This window comes from Hyla sarda, chromosome 1 (assembly GCF_029499605.1).
Source record: "Hyla sarda isolate aHylSar1 chromosome 1, aHylSar1.hap1, whole genome shotgun sequence".
NCBI classification, from domain to species: domain Eukaryota; kingdom Metazoa; phylum Chordata; class Amphibia; order Anura; family Hylidae; genus Hyla; species Hyla sarda.
Genome location: NC_079189.1, coordinates 435660788 through 435674791, shown reverse-complemented (window position 1 = coordinate 435674791; position 14004 = coordinate 435660788). Strand labels below are relative to the sequence as shown.

The following is a 14004-nucleotide window of genomic DNA, read 5'->3' as shown; positions in this document are numbered from 1 at the left end:
TTGTGTTCATAGTGTAGTTTACAGTAGAGAGTAGTGACAGGTGGCACCAACCTGCAGCGAGTAATGTGTGACACTATTTTTATATGGCATGGCGGGGATTTTATTGTATGTAGGTATCACTTCCAGGGTAGGGAGAAGCACGGACTGATGCTTGCCCAAACTCCCTGTCCCTACTTACAGAAGACAAAGGTACTGCTGGAGCTGGGTAAGGCACGCATGTGACGTAGGCTGTCGGGATTTGAGTGCCAGGGCTGCTTTTAGTCCCAGGCTAGGTTCATGTATAAATTTTGTCTGAACCAGACAGTACTGAGGAAAAAATTGTGACCTGTCACACATTGTTAACAAAAAACATCTTGTGCCTTTCTAATACTAATGTATTATGTTGTATATAATTCAGCGTGATAATATTCTGCAGACAGCCTGTGTAGAGCAGGGACACTAGATGTGTATATCGTCACTGTATGGTGGTATGGTGTATTAGTGGTCTCTGTGATGGCATACACGCCCAGATTTATCAATCTGTCTGAGGACAAAAGCCCATGGCAACAGATCACAACACAGCTTCCATTTTACCAGAGTCATTTGATGAAATGAAAGCAGAGCTGTGATTGGTTGCTACCGACAAATCAGGTTTTTGTCCTCAGATTGATTAATCTGGGCCATTGAGACTCACATATTTGGCCAAACATAGAAACATTGGGTTCTTGATATGAGGAGTGCACTACATCTGTAAAATTCTCAATAAACTGCCCTGGCCAAGTGTCCATGATATGGGATCTGATCACATATTTATTGCATATTGTGTATATGTTAGGAATATTACTTTAATAAATATATTAGGGCATTTCTTACAATATAACCCCCTATTATATTATTTGACAGTATTTACAATACATTTACAATAGCCTGTGCGTGTAACCTATTCATAATGAATTAAGTTTAACATGATAGGTTGAACATGTTTATGTATTCTTCTATGTATTATTGGTACTTTATGTGGCATTTAGTGGGTATCCTATCTCAGTGATAAGCACATGTAGTAACCATGACTGATGACTCCTGAAGACTAAAGCATGAACACTCTGCCCTGATCAATGGCGTCTTGGATGCCCCTGAAGACCTTGAGCTTTACCTCCTTACTCTTCCTTACCCTTGATGCAATTTGAAGGTTTCAGCAGAGTAAAAAGGGCCGTCCGCTTAAAGGAAAACTGTCAGATATTTTCTCCCGCACTATCCACAGGTACTGATGGATAGTGCTGGAAACGCTGATTCCAACAAGCCCTACCTTTCCCGGATCTGCCTGGCCGTTCGCCCGCAATTGTAGTTTTATTAGTTGTGGAAATCTTGCTGTAACTGGCATGGGTGGGGCTTCTGCAGCTAACTGGCACTGACGTCAGCTCCGCTTATGAATATTCATCTCCCCTCCCTCCAGCTCTCCCTCTCTTTGCCGCTCCTAACTGGAGGGAGGGGGATGAATATTCATAAGCGGCGTTGACGTCAGTGCCAGTTAGCTGCAGAAGCCCCGCCCGTGCCAGTTACAGCAAGATTTCCACAAATAATAAAACAACAATTGCGGGCGAACGGCCGCGCGGATCTGGGTAAGGTAGGGCTCGTTGGAATCAGGGTCAGTACCTGTACCTGTGGATAGTGCGGGAGAATATATCTGACAGTTTTCCTTTAAGACAACCCCTTTAGCCAGGTGTCTACCTTCTTGAGAGGTGGACCTGGATCTGTAAGGGGGAACAGCTACTCCCGCCTAGTCCTATATAAGATGACAGATATTGCTGCCATTTTGCATTACCCTCTAAGCTCACAGGAGAGGCAACTCTCCAGACATTGCTCCCTTGAGGTTTGCCTGAGTGCTGGAGGGTGACTCTTTGTCTAAAGTCTGGGGCTTGCCATTTGTGATGTTGTGATTTTAAATAAAATTTTGACTATTTGACATCTGATTACAAAGTGTTTGTTAGGATTCGGCAGGCTGGAGGTGGATCCTCTGTGTCAGAGAGGGATTGGCGTGGACCATACCGGTGGACCGGTTCTAAGTTGCTACTGGTATTCACCAGAGCCCGCCGCAAAGCGGGATGGTCTTGCGGTGGCGGTAGCAACCAGGTCGTATCCACCGGTAACGGCTCAACCTCTCTGACTGCTGAGACAGGCGCAGTACAAAAGGACAAGGCAAGAGCAAGGTCGGACGTAGCAGAAGGTCAGGGCAGGCAGCAAGGGTCGTAGTCAGGGGCAACAGCAGAAGGTCTGGAACACAGGCTTTGGACAAACACTAAACGCTTTCTCTGGCACAAGGCAACAAGATCCGGCAAAGCAGTGAAGGGGAAGTGAGGTTATATGAGCAGGGAGCAGGTGGAGGCTAATTAGACTGATTGGGCCAGGCACCAATCATTGGTGCACTGGCCCTTTAAATCTTAGAGAGCTGGTGCACGCGTGCCCTAGAGAGCGGAGCCGCGCGCGCCAGAACGTGACAGCCGGGGATTGGGACGGGCAAGTGGCTTGGGATGCGATTCGCGAGCGGGCATCGTGAATGTCAGTGCAGCGCTCCCGGTCAGCGGGTCTGACCGGGGCGCTGCAGAGAGGAGAACGCCGCGAGCGCTCCGGGGAGGAGCAGGGACCCGGAGCGCTCGGCGTAACAGTGTTGAGTCTTTATTTTGCATTCATTGGTTCCATGCACTTGTCTTGGGAGTAGTAGGATCCATCACATATCGCTATGCCCCACAAATGAATTAATTATACACTGTTCCCTATATATGCATTAATTATATACTGTGCCCCATAAATTAATATTCTGTTTGCCCTTATAAGAATGTATTCCATGCACTGTATCCCCCACATATGAATGTATTTCATACACTGTAACCCCACATATGAATTAATTCCATACACTGTATCACCTGTATATTAATTTATTCCATACACTGTATCACCTGTATATTAATTTATTCCATACACTGTAACCTCATATAGGAATTTATTCCATAAGCTGTATCTTACATATTAATTTATTCAGTACTGTGTATCCCACATATGAATTTATTCCATACACTGTAACCCCCATAAATATAATAATATCTTTTGCTCCCAAATATAAAATGATATACTGTCTGCCTCCATAAATAAAACACACAACCTATATATATATATATATATATATATATATATATATATATATATATATATGAAACGCTGCAGCAGACACATATAGTATGCAAAAATGACAATCTTTATTGATAAAAAAAAAAACATAATACATGAAAGCACTGTTAAAAACAGAAATGTGGCACCTCTGCCTTGTCTTAGAAAAATCACATCCTACAGCAAGTTCTGCAGTTATTTTTCCATTGTGTAAAATGTATCAGTCTGTTGTGATGTTTTGATAAATTTGGCGCACGTAATCCAAAAACACAGCAAAAAAAAAGGCTGTGAAGTGGCTGCACACAGACACATATTGATTAATCTCCGCCATTGTCCTTTATCTGAGGACTGTCCCTGGAAACTGGGTGTGTCTGGTCACCAACTGACAACACACTAAAAGAGAATTGGTGTAAACATTAGTTGTGGACAATGTTTGGCACACGACAGATCAAATTTTGGCGCATGACCTAACAGGAAAAATGTATTAAACAGTGTGCATAGACTTTGTCCAAAAATACACTTAGTGAGTCTGAAACACGTTCAACGGCGAATCCAAAAGTATTGGTAAATTTATCGTAAAGTGCTGATAATAGTTCACACATGTATTTGTAAAGCTATGATCTGTTAGTTCTGTAGCCTCTTGTGACCCTGCACATCCCAGTGTTAACATCAGAGCCACAGCTTGTGACAACGGTGATTAGAGATGTCTGGTATTGGGAGGCTTTGCTGAGTCACGTCGATGTGTTAGAATTGGAAAAGTTACTGATTAAATCAGGTCACTTCTCACACCTTTCCTCTAGATACTACTCATGTAACGAGCGATCGGTGAAGTGTTAAAGAACAAGTATCATGTAAAAAAACGTATCCCCTATCCGAAGGAAGTTTTAGATTGCTGGGGGGGTCCTAGCGCTGTGGCCCCTCGCGATCTCCTGTTTCGAACCCTGGCTCTCCTATACAGTTGTGCGTCACAACCCCTGCCCGAAGCAGGGGCCGCCACACCCCCTCCATATAGCTCTATGGGAGAGCCATTCGAAAATCATCAGCTCTTCCATAGATCTATATAGAGGGGCGTGTCGGCCCGAAAAAAACATGATTTTCTGATCACACATTAACTTATAGGGGTACTCTGCCCCTAGATATCTTATCCCCCCCCCCCCCCCCCCCGCAATCTCCCGATTGCACCCCAGAGTTCTAAACATTTATGTTCAGAACACCGGCTTCAGGCTTCCATGTTCATGACGCCATGCCACACACCTGCATTCACGTCTATGGGAGAGGGCATGATGAGCGACCACAGCCGAGCAATCAGACATATTATCCCCTACCCTTTGGAAAGGGGAAAAGATTTCTTGAGGTGGAGTACCCCTTTAAACAATACCCATTAGATTTTCATCTCACTGTACTGTACTGTACTGTACAAAAAAAATCCCCAAAACTGAATGTAGTCTGAACTGATCTTTAGAGCTTTAGATCTTATTTAGCACTAGCAAGAGCAAGGCGATAATCAGCTGCTGCCACCAGATGGCAGACTTGTCCATCTTCTTGATAGGTGAATGGATCAATACATAAATTAAAAAGATTAAAACAATTTGTTCAACAGAGGAAAAAAATATTTAATGTATTGCTATTACATTTATCAGCAAGATGATAAATGTATGATTACTGGAGGCCCAAATGTTGGGACATCCATCAATAATTTGTGGTAACAGGGTGTGATGAGGGCAGATGTTGTTACCCTAGGGGCAGATGGAATTAACCCCTTGTATTCGTGACGCCAGGGCGTCAGGGGGCTTTGAGGGCTCATTTTTTGCGCCGTGATCTGAAGTTTTTGTCGGTAACATTTTTGAATTGATTGGACTTTTTGATCGCTTTTTATTCATCTTTTCATGAAATAAAAAGTTACCAAAAATACGCTATTTTGGACTTTGGAATTTTTTTGCGCGTACGCCATTGAATGTGCGGTTTAAAAAGCGGTATATTTTTATATTTCGGACATTTCCACACGCGGTGATACCACATATGTTTATTTTTATTTTTATTTACACAGTTTTTTTTTTATTCTTGGAAATGCCAGGTGATTCAAACTTTTATTAGAGGAAGGGATCATTGAAAGGGTTAATGATTTTTTTAAACTTTTCTTATGCAATATTATAGCTCCTATAGGGGGCTATAACATTGCATTAATTGATCTTTTACACTGATTGATGCATCTCCATAGGAATGGATCAATCAGTGTTTTCGGCGATTGGATGCTCAAGCCTGGATCTCAGGCGTGAAGCATTCAATCGGCGATCGGACAGCGCAGGAGAAGGTAAGAAGACCTCCTCCTGTGCTACAGCTGTTCGGGATGCCGCGATTATACCGCGGCGATCCCGAACAGCTCCCTGAGCTAGCCGGGCACTTTTACTTTTGTTTTTAGCCGCGCGGCTCAGCTTTGAGCGCGCGGCTAAAGGGTTAATAGCGCGCGGCACCGTGATCAGTGCCGCGCTCTATTAGAGGCGGGTCCCGGCTTCACTATGACACCGGGCCCGCCGCGATATGATGCGGGGTTACCGTGTAACCCCGCGTTATATCACGGGAGCGGGACTAGGGGCGTAAGTTTATGCCCTTGGTCCTTAACAGGTTAAAGGGGTACTCCAGAGGAAAACTTTTTTTTTTTTTTATGAACTGGTGCCAGAAAGTTAAACAGATTTGTAAGTTACTTCTATTAAAAAATCTTTACCCTTCCTGTACTTTTTAGCAGCTGTATGCAACAGGGGAAATTCTGTTCTTTTTGAATTTCTTTTTTGTCTTCTCCACAGTGCTCTCTGCTGACACCTGATGTCCGCATCAGGAACTGTCCAGAGCAGGAGAAAATCCCCATAGCAAACTTATGTTGCTCTGGGCAGTTCCTGACACGGACAGAGGTGTCAGTAGAGAGCACTGTGAACAAGACAAAAAAGAAACTATAAAAGAACAGAATTTCCACAGTAGCATACAGCTGTTAAAAAGTACAGGAAGGGTAAAGATTTTTTAATAGAAGTAATTTACAAATCTGCTTAACTTTCTGCCACCAGTTGACTTATAAAGACCTAAAAAAAAAAATGTTTCCACCGGAGTACCCCTTTAAGGGCTTGCTGGGGCTTGTAGTAGGACTGGACAATTTAATGCAGGCCACGCTGACTTGACAGTTGCTTACAGGGACTGACTTGACTTGACTGACAAAGCTATGACTGTAGCTTACTTGCAATTGACTGTGGCTGCAGACTTGACTTGAGGCCTCCAATGACTCTGGACACACATACTAGGACTCGACTTGACTGTAACAAGATCTCTAAGCTCCAAGAGAGAAGCTAGCTCCACCCAAGGCTTATATGGGGAGACTAGTAGGGAGCCCATAGGTCACCCCTGGGATCACCTGGTCACTGGTACCTCCTGGGTAACAATCACATGGTACATTTCTTAAAGCAACAACACATTATATATTATAATACATAGCAAAACATATATAAAAGGGGGGTAAACAAGTACAAGGGTCCCAGGAGACACTGAAGGGAGGCTGCCGGACAGGGCAGTAAAGGTATGGGGTAACACCTCCCGTACTGGGCCACCACACATTAGAACACACGTCCTGAGCAAAATTTAGTAGACTTTAACATGCAACATTAATCTATTTGGCAGATCACTTTTAGCTTCACAGGAACCTCAGGTCAGTGTTGACTTTACAAGTAAACTTTGTAAAGGTAAATTGGAGGTGGATCACCACTATTAGCTGCCCTATTTCTCACAACCTTATATCAAAATACCCCTTTGTAACCGCCCCCCTCCCCCCCTCGTTACTGAATCACCCAGATCAAACTATAGTCCTCATGGCAGCCTGCTGTATTTTGGTTACAAGTCCCTATAGTTCTTCTATTTCAAAATATAAAACATTACAATAACAAACAATATACCAAATAACATAGACCTGTTTATGGTGGCCACAGGGTGTTAGTAAGAGTTCACTTTGTGACGCCAGGGCACCGTTTTTCCGATCCACAGTCCGAAGGTAGGGAGACAGGTTCTCCTGGGCCAGACACTTTGAGCGAATAAACACACCATCATCAGGTTACAGATAACTGCCTTTACTGAGCTTGTGCAGATGGCAACACACAGACAGCTGGCCTTGGTGTGAGAGTGCAGCATACCCCTTGCGAGCCTTGTTGCCATTCTGAGACTTGTGGTACTTTTCACCGGACGGAAGTGTAAACTGTAACTTGAGATTCTGGTTGCTAAGGTCCTTCCAAGGCACTTTAGACTATTCTGCAGGGGCATATATTCCTCCTGTGAGTGACACTTGTAGGATGACCAGTAGAAAGTTTAAAGCTGCTTAGGACACACAGCACACCAGAGCTTAGCTGATGCTCAGAAGTAGAGATGTCAAGAATTGTTCGCCGGCGAACAGTTCCCGGCGAACTTAGCATGCTTGCGTTCGCATCGATGGGCGAACATATGTGAAGTCCAATTCGCCCCCTATACTTTAACATTGCGGTAAACTTTGACCCTGTGAGTCAGAGTCAGCAGACACATTACAGCCAATCAGCAGCAGTCCCTCCCTTCCAGACCCTCCTACCTCCTGCACGAATTCCATTTTACCTTCATTCGGCATGCTGCAGGCTTAGAAAGTGGAGCGACAGAGAAGCTGCTCCTGCTGTAATAGGGAAAGCAATAGCTAGGTTGCTGCTAGGTGGTGTATTCAGGGTCCACTTTACTCCTAAAGCACTAGTCTAACATCTGCTTTAAGGACAGCACCCAAAAGCCCTTTTTAGGGCTCAAATATCAGTCCGTGTGTCTTGCAATAGCTGGACGCACCCAAGTTGGGAGGGAACCGCTGGTTAAAAGGGGTACTCCAGTGTAAAACTTAAGTTCCTTCAAGCAACTAACTACAGTATTAAAAGGGCTATAAGTTCAGTCCGTGTGTCTTGCAACAGCTGGAGGCACCCTGGTTGGGAGGGGACCGCTGGTTAAAAGGGGTACTCCAGTGTAAAACTTAAGTTCCTTCAAGCAACTAACTACAGTATTAAAAGGGCTATAAGTTCAGTCCGTGTGTCTTGCAACTGCTTGAGGCACCCTGGTTGGGGACCTCTGCTTAAAAGGGGAACTCCGCTGGCAACCTTTTTTGCTCATTGTCACACTAGTGCAAATCACATTTGGTGTGACAGTTGTTCAAATAAAAATTAAAAAAATACCTTTTTTGGCTGTGAAATAAAACCAGTGCTGCCTAAAGGGGGCTCTAACTATGTGCTGCCTAATATGGGGTAATCTATGTTCTGCCTAAAGGGGGGATCTATATATGTGCTGCCTAAAGGGGGCTCTATGTACTGCCTAAAGGGAGGCTCTAACTATGTGCTGCCTAACATGGGGGAATCTATGTGCTGCCTAAAGGGGGGATCTAACTATGTGATGCCTAAAGGGGGCTCTATGTGCTGCCTAAAGAGAGGCTCTACCTATGTGCTGCCTAAAGGGGGGCTCTAACTATGTGCTGCCTAATATGGGGGAATCTATGTGCTGCCTAAAGGGGGGATCTAACTATGTGATGCCTAAAGGGGGCTCTATGCGCTGCCTAAAGGGGGCTAAAGCACGTTATTCCAAAGAATTTAGGAATAATAGGTGATTTATGCCCTTTATGGATTAAAACTGAACTCTGCATCAACTATGTAATTTTCCATGGGAGTTTTGCCATGGATCCCCCTCTAGCACGCCACAGTCCAGGTATTAGTCCCCTTGAAACAACTTTTAAATCACTATTGGGGCCAGAAAGAGTCCCTGTGGGTTTTAAAATTCACCTGCCCATTGAAGTCAATGGCGGTTCGCCCGGTTCGCCGGTTATCGAACATTTGCGGAAGTTCGTGTTCGCCGTTCACGAACCGAAAATGTTATGTTCGCGACATCACTACTCAGAAGCCTGGATGGTATTAGACTGAACAATGTCCAGCACTAGACTGACTAACTCCTCCCCTGCACCTCACTATGTAGGGGGGAACTTTTGGGGTCTCATTGGCTCACATGGTCAAATGGGGTTCACTGCTCACATTTTAAAGGCACAGTAACATGTTAAACATACATACATGGAACCATAACAAAATTAATTTAGGTTTTCTAAATGGGGATTCTAATGGGCCCAACACCTCATGCTAATGGGCCCAACACCTCATGCTACCAGGCAGCCCGAGACAGTCTAAAACCAAGGGACATCCACTGGTGCTGGGACACCACATGTACAATATATGCAAAAATTTGTCCATGCTAGTCTATAAATGTATTGGCTGGTCCTGCCTCATTCTCACCAAATATACACTTATCTTTAACTTGTCCAGGACCAAGGGCGTACAGGTACGCCCTGACATCCTGGTACTTAAGGACCAATGGCGTACATGTACGCCCTGGTCCCGTTTATGGGATTTAAACCGTTCTCACTAGCGGAGAACGGGTTAAAACCAGTGAGTCCCGGTTGCTACGGGCAGCCTGGACCCACAGCTAATCCTGGGGCACCACCGAACAGGCCGAAGCCCGGCATTAACCCTTTAGACGCTGTGATCAAAGTTCAGTGCAGAGTTAACGGTGCCGGTTAGCCCAGTGGAGTTGATCGGAACATCCGCAGTGAAATCGCAGGTCCCAATCCGCTGACTGGACGACGGGACGGTACTCACCTGCCTCCTCCTTGTCCGTTTGGGGATCTGCTGCTCCAAGTGCCGAGAACATGCTATGAAGCAATCAACAGATTGCCTGTTGTAGCCCCCTGTGGGGGCTAAAAAAAAGTGTAAAAAAAGTTAATTAAAGTGAATTAACCCCTTCCCTAATAAAAAGTTTAAATCACCCATTCCCATTTTTTAAATAAAATAATGTAATAAAAAATAAAAATAATCATATGTGGTACCGCCTCATGTGTAAATGTCCAAATTATTAAATTATAAGGTTAGCTAAACCGCACGGTCGATGGCGTACACGTAAAAAAATACCAAAGTCCAAAATTGTGCTTTTTTTGGTCACTTCATATACCATAATGCCACCATAAGACCATGGCGTCAAAAAAATTTGCCCTCATATAGCCCCGTATGTGGAAAAATAAAAAAGTTATTGTGGTCAGAAGATGACGATTTTAAACATACTAATTTTGGTGCATGTAGTTATAATTTATTTAAAGTAGTAAAATAAAACAAAACCTACATAAAACAAATCCTTGTGACCGTATGGACCTAAAGAATAAAGATATCATGTCATTTTTACTGAAAATTGCACTGTGTAGAAACGGGAGCCCCCAAAATTTACAAAATGGCGTTTTTATTTTATTTTATGTCACCGCACAAATATATATATTTTGGTTTTGCAGTAGATTTTATTATTAAATGATTGATGTCATTGCAAAGTATAATTGATGGCACAAAAAAACAAGCCCTTATATGGGTCTGTAGGTGCACAATTGATAGCATTATGATTTTTAGAAGGGGAGGAGGAAAAAAACTAAAGCGCAAAAATGAAAATTGGCCTGGTCCTTAAGGTCAAAATGGGCTTGGCCCTTAAGGGGTTAATAACAACCCCTAACAATAGTAATAATAGTATAATAACTTGTGCAAAAATACATACCTAATATAATTAATATAACCAAATCAGTCATGCCTAAACCAAATACCACACTCTAAAAACATTTTTTTTTCCAAACACCGCCTTTCCAAGTCACAGCTGTAACTTGGGTTTTGATCTAGCACTACCAAACCCAGCATTTGGCTTCCTTTCGGGCTGACATTGCTCACAGCTCCAGCAGACTACCCAGTACTATCCCAGCCCTTGTACACTTAGGTGGCAATGATCCCTTAATTCAGCTCACTGTCTACGCACAGTGACATCCTCCAGGCCTTGATAGGCAATATCTTCACGCCAGGTGATCCACGATTCAGCTTCTCCATAGGCTCTGTGTGACATACTCAGGCCTCCATCCGCTCGCTGTCCTCTCTAGCAATGTGCAAGCCACTCTGGCCTCCAGATCATCAGCATAGCTCTTATGGATAAGCCCCAGGCCTAAAGTAACCTATCAATATGAGTTTGGGAGATCTAGTATATTTGGAGGCATGGGCATCTTAATAAATTTGGGACTTCTTGCTCCATTGCAATTTTCCTATAGACTGGCACAATAAATTCCCCAAAACAGTCTTTTTACTAAAGAAGAGGGGGTGTAGATCATTTACATTGCCCTGTACATTTTTTTAGGGTTAGCAGTCGAAAACAAAGCTTCCATTGTTCTCATTTAATTATTGGTTCACATGTACTACATTTTATGGCAGTAATTATAACAGCCATACAATTACGTGCAAGGGACTTGTTTTGGTGCATTAATGGCCCAAATTTGGCTGGTGTTGCTGAAGTCACTCCCAAGGGGATATCAAAAGGTCCAAATGCAGGAAAAAATACCTGAAAAGGTTAGTTTCCCCACAGTTCCCCCTTAGCAAACTTGTAGACAATACGCACGGTTTTTTTAAATAATTAATTTTCACATGCTTTTTATATTATATAGACAGGTCAGAATATTCGGTCTCTTCGAAGAGACCCAATGGATTTTTAGATGGTCCATAGATTGTAATGTGTTTTAAATAGCCAATTTTAACTAATTCAGATTAAAGGAAGGAGAAGCCAATGGAAGCCAAAGAAGCCCTGCACCCCTTCATTGTAAGGATTAATGGGAACAGTGACATATCTGTCAGGTTTTGGCATATTTGCTGCTCAGTGAGGCCATGAATCAAGCCTCCTATCCATACAGCCTATATGACTGCTTAGCTTGTATGGTCTTGTCTTGAGACCATCATAGGAGAGAACTGCTTTAATAAAGTGAGAGAGCAGAGAGAACTGAGGACACCAGAGAGAACTGCTTTAATAAAGTGGCAGTCTGTTGCTAAGGAGGAAATAAAAAGCAAGTAGTAATTATTATTATTACTAATTATAAGAATACACCAAAGCTTATTGGTACAGCTCACCCGCCAACCTCCTCGGCGGCACGGACAAGACCGGACCCATGTCTCATGAGATATATGGAAAAATAGACAGTCCAGTGCAATCTCAAAGCAATACATGTTTCTTTATTCATCAATCAGCCAACAGGTGACGCGTTTCGGCTACGGTAAGTGGTATGACTAAGGCTACTTACTGTAGCCGAAACGCGTCACCTGTTCTCTGTGCTGGCTGATTGCTGAATAAAGAAACATGTATTGCTTCGAGATTGCGTTGGACTTTGTCAATTTTTCCTAATTATAATAATAATATTCATTATAAACCTAAGGCAGACATGGTGATAAAATAAAAGAATGAGGTATAAAGATCTGTATAGTAATTGTTGACAGCCTCTGTTTAATCTTGGCCCCGTCATTGCATTTTCACATTACTGTACTTGTTTAGCAAAGTTTTAGGTTCACTGACCACCTGATATTTTCTGTGTAATAGCCGTTAATGTTTTGTCATACTCCAAGCCGCTCTATATCTTCTTATCGTGCCATCATCAGAGTGTGCACTTCTTCCACCTGTAACCTAGATATCACGGATCTGAAAGAACAAAAGGAGAACATTGTTTATTTTAAGGCAAACGCTGACTACAAGGGGAGCAGACAATTTTAGTAGCTGCTATAACTACTAATAGCATGTTTTCAGAACTGGTGAGTACACTATATGATACAAACACAGATTTTCTTATGTACAATGTTAGGTTCTGATATCACATTTATCTTTTTATTTTATTATAAATATAGTACAGTCCATGTGTTACCTTAAAAGTCATTCCAAGCTGTAATGATGGATTCCCTCTGAAGTCTTACATTGAGTCCTGTTTGAGGATTGGGATTGGGAAATGATCTATGTTGCCTTACCTTGTTGCCTTACCATTATGTTGCCTTACCTTGTTGCCTTACCATTATGTTGCCTTACCTTGCTGCCCTGATAAAAGACGTGTAGCCCAATGTCATGAAGATTCTAATGAAACTTATAATACAATAAATTTTTTCTGCTACCAGCTAACACAATGACATCTGTTTTTTAAAGCCACATTTTTTTTTAAATTCCTTTCCCAGTTTTGGCTACAAAAAAATTTAAGCAAAATAGTAATCAAATGTAAATTATTCCTTAGGCCAGTTTCACACGTGTATTTGTGTCATGGCTGTAGAATTACAACGACCCTTCTCTTATACTATTGTGTCAGGTGCACTATAGGAACCTGTTCCTGATGATCTTTGTATTGGGCATCGGAGGTACATTTCAGTATGGTTACCACATGTCAGTATTGAATTCTCCTTCTCCAGTGAGTATCACATCTATGATCATCTTTCCATATTTCTTTCACTAGTCTTAAGTGTATTGTTACTACGTGCTCAGACAAAGCAGATACTTGAGAACTTTGTATATTTATATTCTCTCTCTTTATGAGCCATTTTACAGCTTAATGTATTCTACATAAAATGTGAAATTTTAATAAGTTTGTTACATAACATACAAATCCAAGGAAGGGATCAGCACTGGATGGCCTCAGGTCCTGTGCAGTAGTATCCGATAGCTTGCCACCGCTATACTCCAAACACTCTCCACCAAAAGATACAGCAGCAGGGACAAGGTCCGGTATAATGCAGGCTTTGGTCTTTATTGTGTACAGGAGCACACGTGCAACTTTCGGCTAAAGAGATGCTTGAAAAAGGCTCTTTAGTCGAAATGTTGCACGTGTTTTCCTGTACACAATAAAGACCAAAGCCTGCATTATACCGGACCTTGTCCCTAGTGCTGTATCTTTTGGTGGAGAGTGTTACTTAACAAATTTTCTTCTGGTTGGCGCCTTTGGCGCCTTCTCCTCAATGCCAATAGCAGTTAATGAAGATA

General features: G+C 42.7%; 1 protein-coding gene across 1 annotated transcript in view; it reads left to right on the top strand.

The window, feature by feature from the left end:
- Positions 1–12661: 12661 nt before the first annotated feature.
- Positions 12662–14004, top strand: part of LOC130282706 (solute carrier family 2, facilitated glucose transporter member 11-like) — a 141629-nt gene continuing 140286 nt past the window's right edge. The window contains exons 1-2 of the transcript XR_008846498.1: positions 12662–12797; positions 13337–13435. The gene's annotated coding sequence lies outside the window, so the exon portion shown is untranslated. The remainder of the gene's footprint in view (positions 12798–13336; positions 13436–14004) is intronic.